At 39.4% G+C, this 14125-nt stretch overlaps 1 protein-coding gene across 1 annotated transcript in view; it reads left to right on the forward strand.

Annotated features, from left to right (window-relative positions):
- Positions 1-14125, forward strand: part of RAPGEF4 (Rap guanine nucleotide exchange factor 4) — a 209532-nt gene that overhangs the window by 79800 nt on the left and 115607 nt on the right. The gene's annotated exons all lie outside the window — the stretch shown is intronic.

Genomic DNA, 14125 nt, shown 5'->3' on the forward strand with positions numbered 1-14125 from the left:
TGAGGCACTGACGCAGTGATGGGTTTCAAATTTTTTTAGAACCTATTCTGTAGATGTGACCTGTTTTGTCGGAGTGGCTTGGTAGTCATGTGACTGGGTTGGAGTGGCCAGCTTGATGTCACTCACCAGGAGATGTCATGGATTAGGTAAAATGTGGTGAAGCTCACTTAACAATGCTCTTGCTTAGCAACCAAAATTTTGGGCTCAATTGTAGTCGTAAGTCAAGGACTATCTCTGCCTTCCTCTGCATGGCAGCCTTGTCCTGGCAAACTATTTCTCCTTTCTGGCAATTTTCCTCTCTGTTAGAGGCACCAAAATAATCCATACAATGTAAAGTTTCCTGCTGCAGCAGGGGGTTGGACTAGATTACCTCCTAGTAGCCTTCTAGCCCTAAATTGCTGTGTTGTTTTTCTTTCTTTCTGCTAACAAAGAAACCTGCCTGAGGCTCATTCCACATGCCTGCCAGATAGAGATAATGAGATAATGACCCTAGAGAAAGTTTGGCTCCATTCACAAGCCTTTTAGAAACACAATGCTCATATTGCACAAACCCCAATACTTCAAAAACATAAAGCCATATAACATATAACCATATAACCAATTTGTTCTTTCCTGCACCTTTTCAATTTAAAATTATTAAGACTTGTGGACTTCAGCTCCCAGAATTTTGCAGCCAGGCATGCTCAGTTCCGATTTAAAGCAACAGCATTTGTTTTTCTCCTTTGCGAAAGAAGTTTCCTTCTTTCTTTTTCTTTTTCTTCTCCCTTCCCCTCCTTCCTCCCACTCTCCCTCCCTCCCCCTTCTCTCAAACACACACACAGAAGTTGGATTGGACTATCTCTCCTATCCCCTTCCCTCTTTCACTCACTCTCTCTCAAACACACACACACACACAAGTTGGATTGGCTATCTTTTCCAATGGCTTGAAAGCAGCTCTTCTGCCACCACCACCCCATTCCCCCGCTGCCTTCCCCAAACACTTCCCCCATTGCAAATGCAGCCTGCTGTCTGGATGGGAAAGGCCTGGAATGCAATAAAGCCCACCCACTCACCTCCTGCTGGCAGGCTGTGGTGAGAGGAGAGGCAGAGAAGCTGGAGGGGAGCCAATCCGAGCCTTCCAAAAGAAAGGGGCTGGGGGAAAGTGTGTGTGCTACAGCATGGCTCTTTGCTTGGCTTCCTGCCTCCTCCTGTGGTCTCCTCAGTGCTTGCTTGTGCTCTCCCTCCTCAAGTGTAGTTTGATTGCAGGTGGAGCCACGTTGCCTTTTCAAACTTGTAATTAGTGAAGCTGGGCTGGATTTTATATAGTTTTATCCAGCTGTGTATGTGTGAGAGAGAAATGGATGGGGGCCTAGGGAGGAAGTCACTATACTTGGAGAGGGAGAGCACCACACACTTTACCCCAGCTGTAGTGCACACACTTTTCCCCAGCCCCGGAAGGATCTACTATGTAAAAATCCAGCCCAGCTTCACTGATTACAGGTTTGAAAAGGCAACGTGGCTTCCCCTGCAATCAAACTACACTTGGGGAAGGAAAGCACAAGCGAGCCAGGGTCCTTCCCTCCAGCCTTTGCCCAAAGCCCCGCACAGCACCAGGAGGATGAAGTTTGAATTCCTCCCCCTTCCTCTGACCCACACGTACCTTTTCCAGCTGCTTCAGAGAGGACTTCAACTCTGCTCTTGCCTCGGGTCCTCTGAAGAAGCCCCACCCTCGCTTCCTTCTCTTTGAGAAGTGCCTTGCAAATGGGCTGTAGGGCAGGGGAGTGTACCAGTATGGGGGCGTGGCCACACCTCTGTGAAACGGCTGTCACTTACTCTGCTGCCGTTGAGTCACAGGAAGAACGCGCGCCCTCTACTATGAGGCTACTACTATTACAGAACTGCGTGCCTCACCTAGTCTTTACTTTTTAGGCTTTTAAGCCTCTGCTTAATTCTGCTCGTGCTGAGCGATCATGGAACGTCTAAAAAGTCTGACTAGATGAGGCACGCAGTTCTCCTGCCTCATAGTAGAGGGCGCTTTTTTAGAGGCTTTTTTAAACAGTTAAGCAGAGTCATCCACGGTGAGGCAGCAGCTAGCTCAACCTCACCTCAGCTCTCGCCTGACTAGTTGAACGGTAAATGTGAAAATTCTGCAATTTTAATACAAAATAATGTAAAACTGGTGAAGTTGAATGGAAAATAATTTTATGGTACAGATCAGTAGATAAATACACGCATTTAATTTATTTTTTCCTTTTACATTGTTTTTCTTTTCATGAGAGGTGAAGCTGTGCCTCACTTGCCTCATCTGACTGCATGTCACTGCTGTATAGCTTCGTAAGCTCCTCTTTTAGTGAATCTAAATGCAGAACTGACAGTTTTTAACTTACCCTTAAACGTCTTAATGTATAAACAAGCAGTGCTTCAGGAATAAGAAACCTTTAGCATCTACAAATATTGTTGATGGTCATGCTGACTGATACTTCTGGAAGCAGTAGTTTAATTACATCTGGCAATATAATGTCATCTGAAAGAGAGGGAATTTGGGCTTGATCCGTTTCCCCATTTGGTTTTCTTAACGCCACTTTTGTTCATCCTTTCAGATAGATTTTGGTAATCTGCTTGGCGGTGAGGGCTCCCTGGGCTGCAGAAAGAAGCTGTCCAGAGAGTTACTGAATCTACTTTAGGAATTCCCATTAGTTAATTAATTAACTAATTAATGGGAATTAATTCCCATTGCCAATTTTCCTGTCTAATCATTAAGACAAAGTGCAGCATACAAGTAGATCTGTACCACCCAGAGATGGTATTCAGCCAGTTCTGACAGGTTCCGGTAGCAAAAATTTTGAATAGTTCGAAGAACTGGCAAATACCACCTCTGACTGGCCCCGTCCCCAATCTATTTGCTGCCTCCCAAGTCCCAGCTGATCAGCTGGGTCTTCTTTTGTTCCCCTGCACAGGAGAACAGAGCTGGAAAGCAGGTTGGTGGGGTGGGGAGGGGAAGGGGATTTTGTAGTATTCTTCCCCTGCAGTGGGGTGGAAATGGAGTTTTGCAATATCCTTCTCCCTGGAGTGGGGAGGGAATGGGGATTTTGCAGTAACCTTCCCCTCCCTCCCACACCCACCAAGCCACTCCACGCCCACCAAGCCATGCCCACAGAACCTGTAGTAACAAATTTTGAATCCCACCACTGCAAATACCTAGATCCTTAATACAGTGCGTATCCTTTCTCCATAGACGTCATGCTTACAAATTAGAGAGAAAGGATATTTTTTATGTCGGGAATGCAATGTGTAAGGAAGCTTTCATCTACCAATGGAAGTTTCTAAACCTGGAGCATCCACATATTATTGGGAATAGAGTAACCTGGAATGTCTCTTGCTTTCTCTTAAATATAATATGTGAATATGCTTACACTTGCATTAGAGTGGCCTACTGGACTACAGATCTTTCCCCTTTTTGTCACGTTTCTGAATCCGTTAGAATTGTAATCTCATTATTGCATATTTGGGCCCAAATGTTGGCTGTATGTTTAAAAATATAAATGAAAAAGTAATGATTGACAATATAATGGTTAGGCCATCCATCATTTTCAGAAAAATCTACTGTAGAAAAAGAGGACTTAGGGATGAACTACAAGCAATGGGTTTTACATCGGATTTGCAGAACTATATCTTTCCCTTTGGCCACCTAATTAGAAAGAAGAACTAAGTGGAGGACTCACCTAATGCTGGGAAAGATTGAGGGCAAAAGACGAAGGGGACAACAGACAATGAGGTGGCTGGATGGGGTCACTGAAGCAGTAGGAGTGAGCTTAAATGGACTCCGGGGGATGGTAGAGTACAGGAAGGCCTGGAGGAACGTTGTCCATGGGTTTGTGATGGGTCGGACACAACTTCGCAACTGACAACAACAAGCTTTCCCAAATTTTGGAGCTTCAACAATAGTGTAGAATGTGTTTCCAATGAAATGTAGAATATGTTTTCCAGTTTCATTGGAAAAACGTACAATTACGTAGTTGGATTTTCAATTTCTTTTTACGGATATTTTCAGTCTACATGTTACATATGTATTTTGGGGGGAAATAATATGTATCAATTTTATGTATTTAAATCTTAATTATTACTGCATTTTGTAAGAAAGCACTCTCTTTAAATTGATGAGAGCTCTGGAAAGGGATGTTTATATACATAATTTTATTAAAGTTATTTTTTTAAAGGAAATACAAACTAATATAAAGAAAAAGAAAAAAGATTGAAGAGTAAGATAAAAACGCAAGAAAGCAAAAAAAGAAAAGAAAAAAGGTACAAAGAAGTAGCTTGCAGTCTTCTTTACAACAATTATAAATACAATCATAAATTTACCTCTTACTCAAGGATCACAACATAACTCTCTTCTTTCTATAATCTCTTCTATTTAATCAAAACCATAAACCATAAGTTCATTTTTTGGGGTTCCACAACAAAAAGTCTATAAAAGAGTTTCCGGATAGTAATAAATGTAGACTTTGCTTTTTCTCTGATCCAAGAAGTCAATTTAGCCATTTCAACAAGTTATGTCATCCTCACCAATTATTCCTTCGTTATGGATAGTATCAAATCTTCTATCTTTTTGCATACAATTATACCGCTGCAGTTATCATGTATAAAAACAACGTTCTGTGACCTTTTTCCCAACTTTTTTTGATCAATGCCCAAAAGAAATATATCTGATTTCAATTGTGCATTAATCTTTAAAATCTTCTGACTCAGTATATGTATTTCAATTCAAACTATTCTAGCTTTTTTACACATTCACAAAACATGATAAAATGTCCCTTGTTATTCACATTTCCAACGTAAATTTGAAGTCCCTTTTACATTCTAGACAATTGCTCTAGAAATATGTACCAACGGTACATCATTTTATAGAAGTTTAAAATGATAACTTAATGTAAATCAATCCTTTCAACCACATATTTTCCCATTGTCCCATGTGTATATTTTAAATGAAAATGTATCATACATTCTTTTACTTGCTCTTCTGCTGGTTCAAATTTCAATAAAAGTTTGTACATTGTAGCAATTGCATGTTTATCATTTATACACAGTTCTGTTTCAAATTCAGTCTTGCAATGTTCAAAACATGCATTCTTTTGTCTACCTTAAATCTTTCTAATGATTGTAAATAAGAGAACCATTGACAGCTGTATCCCTCTGCCACTAGTCTCCTCCTGATTTTATTTTACATTCTCCTTGATAAAAATTTAATATCTCATGATAAGTTAACCATTTCTGTTTGTCTATTGTTTCTTATCTATAAAATGCTTCTTATGCTGTGATCCACAAATGTGTTTTTGGGCACAACCTAGGTTTGCATCAATTCTGTGTTCTCAATATGGCATGTCTAACACAATGTTTTAAAAATTCTACATTAACCTTGACTTTATCCTGCCATAAATATTCATGGCACCCCATCTCGGGTTGGATCCTTCTAACTACAAAAGCTTTCTGTTTCTCAGCAACATCCATTCTTTCATCCAAACCAAACAAAAAGCTGCAAAACGCAATTTCAAGTTAGGCACATCCAATCCTCCCTTTCCTTTGCATCTTGTAAAACGTTATATTTATGTCAAGTTTTTTTTTTTTACCTTGCCACATAAATTTAGATATACCCTTCTGCCGTTGTTTAAATGGTGCCAAATGAATTGTCAAAACAGGCATTATCTGGAACAGAAACATTGATAGCTCTGGAAAGAAATTTACACCAACTGAGCCCAGTACTTTATGCTAATCCTTAATTTCTCCTCCTGGAAACTTATCATCCTTCCATTTCTTTTTCCAGATTGCATAATTTAATATTAATCATCACCATCAACAGATACATGGGAAACCACATTTACACATCATTTCTAAAGGAGACAATAAAAAAACCTAGGAATCAAAAAGTCTAGAACACATTCCTTCAGCAACTGACATCCAGATAGGCAGGGATTACTACCAGACAAACAATCAAGCAGAAAACAAAGGAATTACAAAGGAGAAAAAACATACTCCTGTCAGCCCTGACAGGGTAAGCTACTGTATAAACAGGGAGCAAATCCAGAGGTGGTATTCAGCAGGTTCTGACCAGTTCTGGAGAACCAGTAGCGGAAATTTTGAGTAGTTCGGAGAACTGGTAAATACCACCTCTGACTCACCCCACCCCCATCTATTCTCTGCCTCCGAGTTGATTGGGAGGGAATGGGGATTTTGCAGTAACCTTTCCCTGGAGTGTGGAGGAAATGGAAATTTTACAATATCCTTCTCCTGCCACACCCACCAAGGCATGCCACGCCCACCAAGTCACACCCACAGAACCAGTAGTAAAAATTTTTGAACCCCATCACTGATATAACTGCATGTTGTCAATGTTGTAAGCACTACAAACAGGAAAGTGTTCTTTCATGTCACAATGTGGACATATCCATGGTTTTATGTAGATTTATGTCACCTAGCAGCAGAATATGGGTTTGTTGACTCTTATGTCCATTTATGTCTGACTTTATGACACCAAAACAGACTACATTTCATTTCATGATGTTAGAATTTGAACATATTAATATGTATAGTTGAAGAAGGTTATTTTGAAGAATCTGGTAAGAACAGAAAATAAATGGGAAGGATTGCACATCCTTTAGTATTGTACAGCAGAAATGCATGGATATGCACATGTGGAGACGGTCATGAGAAATTTAGGAAGCAGCTATGCAAGCCTGGTAAAAGACATCGCTCATTTATACATGTCTCACAGGAATCACTTCAAAAGTATTTTAATAGCTCTTATGTATAGATAAACATTGAAAATAATGAATTGGATAACCAGAATAAGGACGGATTTATTCAGCACCCTGGACAGATCCCAAGATGTGTCAACATGTTTGTGTATATACTCAAATGACCCCAAATTTTTTTCTAGGCTTAATTGACCTCTTGGATCCCCTTATTAAATAGTGGAAACATGTGCAAAAGGAATGCTTTGGCTTGGAAGCTAGTATTCTATTCCTTTCTCTTAACTCTCTATGCATACTAAAAGATCAAAATCTTTACCAGCAAAATGGATATCCCAAAGGTGCTTTTTCAAGAGACAACTGGACTTTCTGGTTTTTCTTTGAAGATGTTTCGCTTCTCATCCAAGGACATGACATAATGCCAGAGTGAAGACCTTCAGGTTGTCATCATATCCCATGCTAAGTAGAAGACTGGAGAAAAGCCCAAGGTTCAGATTTTAGTTGTCATAGTTTTTTCCCCATGTGGACTGAAAAGGATCTCTCACAGTTCCTCAAGGCCAAGAGGAAAGAAGGGTAGTCTGAGCCAGTAGTTGAGCAGTACCAATCTTAGAAGTTTAGACTGAACAGGTTCTAATGGTGCAACGTTGGAGAAAGGTCCCAGCTGGGCACCATAAACTGGCTTGGTTTCAAATAATTTGAGTGCTGCAGGAATGTAGTAGCCACGTCTTGTCTTGAGGAATTTAAGGATGGCAGATGAGCTCTTTTGTGTATTTTCAGTGACCTAGTCCCATAGGGTTTTCTCCTGTTCACAGAATGTAGGACTCCTCCCAGATATTTGAAACAATATTCCTGATCAACCTTGTGGCCATCTATCGTCCAGGAGTAGTTTTGGGGCCTTTTGGCAAGTGTCATGATTTTGATTTTCTGATAATTGAGTTCTAGCTGATCTTCCTTGCAATACACTATTGGTATTCTCGGTACTCTTTTGAGGCCAATAAATGTTAATTGTCATTTTTAACTCCTAAAAATTAAGAATACTTTGGATGAGGCTCTTATTAATCATTTTGTCTCTTTTACAGTATTTTAATCTAGGCTGCAATTTCTATGCAACTTTCCTGCATTCCTTTCATTGAGTCCTTTGCTTTTTTTTTCTTACCAGAACATGGCTATATAATGTCTTTTGACTGAGAATGAATGTGCCCTCCCCTCTCTCTAAATCTGTAAAATATGACCCATGGAGGAAAGGGAAAGATAGTCTCAAGGGAAAAGTGAAAGCAGATGATCTAGAACTGTAATTCTGATGTCAGGAAAGTAGAGGCTGATCTGAAGTTGGTAAAGGTTGTTAAGAATAACAAAATGGCTTATTTATATATCTATATTCTATATCAATAAAAATGTAATGTTTGTTTGTTCAAAATCTCAAATCTCTGAAAGTTCTTCACCGATTGCTTTGAAATGTTGACACAACGTTGAATTCGAATGCGTGCATGTTTTTATATACGTATATTATATAGATGTCACACCTGTGACAGGTAAAAACATGCTTTTTTGTAAAAACATGCTTTTTTGAAAACCAGCGCCATCTGCTGGACGTAAAAGCAACACACGCTATACCAGCGATGGCGAACCTTTTTTGGCTCGCGTGCCACAAGTGGGGGGAGTGCAGGGGGGTCATGTGCAGGTGTGCCGCACCCATAATGCAACGCGCGACCCCCCCCAGTGTGCATGTGCGCATAACGCGCAACCCCCCCATTTTTACATGCTTTTGTCGCCCTCCCCAGGCTCCAGAGGCTTTATAGGAGCCTGGGGAGGGCGAAAAGAGCCTCCCCCGCCCCCCAGAGGCCCTCCGGAGGCTTCAGGGACCATCCGGAGGCTTCCCTGAAGCCTTCGGAACGCTTAAAACCACCCTCCGAGCAAACCGGAAGTGACTTCGCGTGCCCTGACAAATGGCTCCGCGTGCTGCTTGTGGCACGCATGCCATAGGTTCGCCATCACTGCGCTATACTAAATATTTCACGATTCCATTTCAATGTTTCCGATTGCATTGTTATATTGATTTTTCATAGATTTCCATTAATTTTCATTTTGATTTGATTATTTCGTGTGACATTGTGTTGGAATTCAGCTGTGTCATTTACCATGTTTTTCGTTTGTTTTTCAGTTCGTGTTTTTGCTTTTTTAATGTTTTGCGATTTTACTTTATTTTATTTGTTATAACTTTCTTTTTTCCCTAAGCTAATGCTTGAGCAAAATGGCATTTATGATCAAATAATGCAAACTGTCAATAAGGGGATTGGAGAAATCTTCTTCTTAGATGCGCCAGGAGGAACTGGTAAAACGTTCCTAATTACATTGATTCTGGCAGCAATTCGATCCCAAAATGACATAGCCTTAGCTCGTCGGTTTAGATCTAGACACGGATTGTTTCTCACATGGACAATTATATGTTGTGTGTTCTAGAGTCGGCAAACCAGACAATCTCTATATCTGCACACACAATGGAACAACAAAAAATATTGTATGCCTACAAGCATTGTGAAATTAAACATATTAGAAACTTGCACTTTCTCTTTTCTTTCTTTTCCATTTAACCAGACTGGGCCACAGCAACGCGTGGCCGGGTACAGCTAGTATTGTATAAAAAAGCAAAAATAAAGACTGATTGTGCTGGCTCTTTAGTGAAGATGGCAAAATGCTAAGAGGTAACCAAGCAGAGCTAATCAATTCTTAGTTTGATGTTTTCTAACAAAAACCTGCTTCACTTGAAAATTCATGATGAGCACCATTTATTATATAGCTTTGGTTCTTTGGAGCTGATATTGTTCTATATTATTGATAGTGTATTATATACAATAATATATTTAAATGTATATTAAAGTATGTTACTTTTATTGCAATATATATGTATTATTGATATAAAAATCCTCCCTCCCCAGGTTTCTACTCAATAGTTTTTAAAAGGACTGGCTGAACAATTATTTTCAGCTTATATCGAGATGTAGTCATACTACCATCCCTGAGAAAATGATTTGGGATCTGATTAGATTTATAATCTAATTGGAACTCTTTGAGGCATAATATTAAGTCAGCAAAAAAAGCACTGTGAAGACAATCTGTTGGTAGCACTTCACCAAAATTGCAGGGTAAACTCTAGTTTTTCTGGATTGTATTGGCAGGGTTGTATCATGCAAATTGACACATCAACTTTGGATGTAAAAGTCAATTAGTCATTTTGGTTTAAGCTTTTTGAGAAATTGTTATCACTTTCTCAGAAGGAAGGTTGAGATGGTTTTGTCGTCCATACTTTCTAAGAGATATAAATTGGTGAAATATAAGAAATCACTTGAATTCATGCCATGAGCAGTGAAATATATTTTTGCAAAACATTAAAAAACAAAGAGACATGTTCCATTGGATCCATAGCATTTAAAAGTGGAAAATTACTCCAGCTGGGGGAAAAAATCAAAAGCTTTGAAAAACTATTACAATTGCAAAGTACAATTTATTCAAACTTAGTTACAATTTATTAATTATGTTAGTATTGTTTTCCTAATTAATCATCTTTGTTCAAACACCCTGGAAATAATATTTAATAAGCATATTTGAAATGTTTTTATTTCTCCTTAATATCATATACTTTACATGTTTTTATGTGCAGAACTTCCAATTTTTTTATTTATCTTTTAATCATTTGCTTTTCTCGTCTGACTTTTTTATTTTTAATTCAGCAAATTCAAAAAGGCATTTAAAAATAAAGCGTTCAAAGTTTTAAAACTTTTCAACTGCATTATAAAATTAGGAACTGTACTTATGTAAAATTTTGAAAATACTATGAACCGCGGTGGCGCAGTTAAAGTACAGTACTGCAGGCTACTTCTGCTGATCACCGGCTGCCAGCAGTTTGGCAGATCGAATCTCACCAGGCTCAAGGTTGATTCAGCCTTCCATTCTTCCGAGGTGGGTAAAATGAGGACCCAGATTGTTGAGGGCAATGTGCTGACTCTGTAAACTGCTTGAAGAAGGCTGCAAAAGCACTGTGAAGCAGTATATAAGTCTAAGTGCTATTGCTATTGCTGTCCTGTGACAAACTGGACAAAGGACAATGCCTGAAGATTCTCTTAATGCAAACAAAGGATATGATGATACGTCAAATGGAAAAAGTTTGGAAAAACAAGTGAAAATTATTTCTCAGACTCAACCCCCTCTCTCAAATCTTTATGGAATCAAAAGAAAATACCATGCAGTGTGTAACACCGTATTTTAAAACTAAAGGCTCTTAATCAAGCATTCATTAAAGACGGTCTTGGAATCTCTTAGAAGTCTCTGATGCATCTTCCCACATGTAGGTCATTTGATGTTTCTTGTACCTCATTATAGGAACAAAGGCAGTGCTCTTCAAACCTGAATCATTTTGTTGTGAATTTTACTTCAACCTCTTTTTAAAAATGCCCTTTTTTCAGTTCTTGAATCAAACTGTTATTAATGTCTAGTCTAAGAAATAAGAGGTTTAGGTTTTAGGTTTTATTAAATTTATAGACCGCCCCCTCGGGGCGGTATATAGATCGTTCGTGTATAAAACAACAAAACATAACATAAAACATCAGACAAAACAACGCACACATACCGTCTGTATATACAACCCAAACCAATTAAATAATTAAAAACAATTCTAAAACCAGTTTAAAACCCCAAAATTTAAAATTTAGAAAGCCATCCAGGAAGGTCAGTAGTAGATGTTCCCTGTAAGTACAATTACAATTACAATTAGGCCAGGAGTAACTGGTACCCCTCCAGATATTTTTGGGTTGGTGTTTCCAACAACCTTTGGCTCTGCTGAGTAGAGCTGAAGGGAGTGGAAGTTTATGAATACATCTTTGCACTAAAAAGAAAAGCATTTATTACAAAGAACCACAATTTATATTAAGACACTTCTTTAATAAATGATCAGTGTCAGGGGTGGTATTTACTTACCTCCCCTACCCGTCCACGCATGCGCTTAGCCTTCTGCGCATGCGCTTTGGCTAAAAAAAGTGCCTAAATGAGATGCCATAGAGCCGGGGTAGGTGGGCGGGGCCAGCCGCGATTCCTGCTACCGATTCGGGCGAACCGGTCCGAACCAGCAAAATACAACCTCTGGTCAGTATTTATTCTTACGTATGCTTTACATCACCTAGTACAAAGAAGTAGCAACAAAGAGAATAATGCTTTCTCTGTGAGGTCCCTCTCTCTTTCTAATTTACATGGTGTCCTCCAGCTGCATTGAGTTGACGATTCCCCAAATCTCCAATAAACATTGTAGATATTGCTGGTTAGGAAAAGTGGAAGCTGTCACCTGAACACATGCAGAGAGTACTAAATCACCTCTCAGAAATATATATCTAAGAAAATGAAAGAGATTCCCCTTCAGGTACAAAATACTTCATGTTTATCTTGGGCTTCAGATTGTAAGAAGCAGAATCTTTATAAAGTGATGCAACTTTATTGAGGAATGTCAGTGCCAATAAAACAATTCAAACATTATTTTTCTGTTGCATGCTAGCCAGAGTTCTTTGGAATGGGACCCGATGATAAATACTGCAAATAAAGAACATCCACAGGGCCGATAATATGATTTTTGTATTTTATAGTTTTATTCTCAAAGAGTGCCAGCATGTGTCGTGCCCCATTCTTAATTATTTTAAAGATTGCAGTCTTAACAAGGAACTTGCATTTGAATTAGCATGCTTAATATCGTTTATATCTTATCTACAGTATCTAGTCTGTTGCAGGCATTATCCATGTCAATAACCTGCCTCTGACTTCTACAAGTAACATTGGAAGTTCGAATCTAAAAGGTGCTTCTATTGAGAGATCCTTGCTGTTTGGTTGTTTTCTTACAGACATTTTTATTACCCAACCTAGGTAACACCAAGGAGTGGAGTTTGCTCTCAGTTTATATTCTAGTGGCTTGCCTTGTCTATGGTGGTTAAGGTGGTCTGAGATTCTTTGGTTGGTCTAGTAACTGTTAGCTTGCTTGGCAGTTTCTTGTCTTGTTTACTTCTTGATTGTTGGTCTGATGTTAAACTTGGAGTTAATCTATGCTTATGTATATGAGAGCAAACCCCATCCCTTACTAGTCTGATTATATTATGTAGTTTGGGCAATTGGGAAACATCTGCAAAAAAAGAACCAAGCACATAGAATATCAAGGACCCCTCATTTCAACCCTGAGCTGCAAATTTTCCTCTTTATTGGGACTTCTACATATTCTTCCTTAATCACAGGTTGGAAGTTCACACAACTAGAATCTTTATCTTGCTCTTTGTATTCAAGGGAATCTATAGAGGAGCATGTTCAGACTATACCCGTGATGGCGAACCTATGGCACACGTGCCAAAGGGGCACACAGAACCATATTTGTCAGCATGGCAGCCCTCAGCTCTGGTGCCCATGCGGGAGCCAGCCAGCTGATTTTTGGCCTTCTGGAGGGCTGGGGGAGGCCGTTTTCACCCTCCCCGGGCTTTAGGAAAGCCTCCAGAGCCTAGAGATGGTGAAAAACAGGCCCAAAGAGCCAACCCATTGAGCCATTTTTACCCTCCCCAGGCTCCGGAGGCTTTCCTGAAGCCTGAGGAGGGCGAAAAATGGCCCAACGGGCAAACTGGAAGTTTGGAAATGAACTTCCGGTTGACTCCTTGGGACTCTTTTTCACCCGCCCCAGGCTCCGGGGGCTTTCCTGAAGCTGGGTGGGGGGGAATGGCCTCCCCTGGAGACTGGAGGGCCGGGGGAGGCCATTTTCACCCTCCCCAGGCTTCAGGAAAGCCTCCGCATACAGTTTTGGCCCACCTTTAGAAAAAGGTTAGCCATAACTGCACTATACTTTAGGAAAGAAAAGTGGTAGAAATAGGGATGTTTGGATAGCTCCCTAAGGATTTTTTTAAATGTTTGCTGTCTTCTTTTGATTTACAGTATAATAACAGTGTTCTGTCTATTTTTATCTTTCTTTAATCTATTGTTTTTTAATCTGTATGGAAATGGCATGAGTTGAAGAAAATGATTATTTTATACTTACTAAGTTGAAGACCATCACAATCTTTCTGTGCAACAAAATATTTATGTCCTCAACACATGCAGCTGGACTAATCAAAACCAATGTTGCCATTTCTGTTCATTATTATTCATTTTCCTCTTAACAACTGTTTAAAATATAATTTGTTTGTTGAACTGTCACACTGTTCTGTTTTAAATATAGCTTTGACATTTTCCTTAACACGTTTTAACAGCTTCCCTTACTGCCCTGGGCCACCTGCTTATCTGAAAATATCTTAGCAGATTGTCATGAGTAACAAGATTGCCTTATCAGAAGGCGATGGAAGGATGATCCATACGAGGAGTTATATAATATACCATGAAAGAAATCTATT

The sequence above is a fragment of the Natrix helvetica genome (assembly GCF_964273705.1).
Source record: "Natrix helvetica genome assembly, chromosome: 1".
NCBI classification, from domain to species: Eukaryota; Metazoa; Chordata; class Lepidosauria; order Squamata; family Natricidae; genus Natrix; species Natrix helvetica.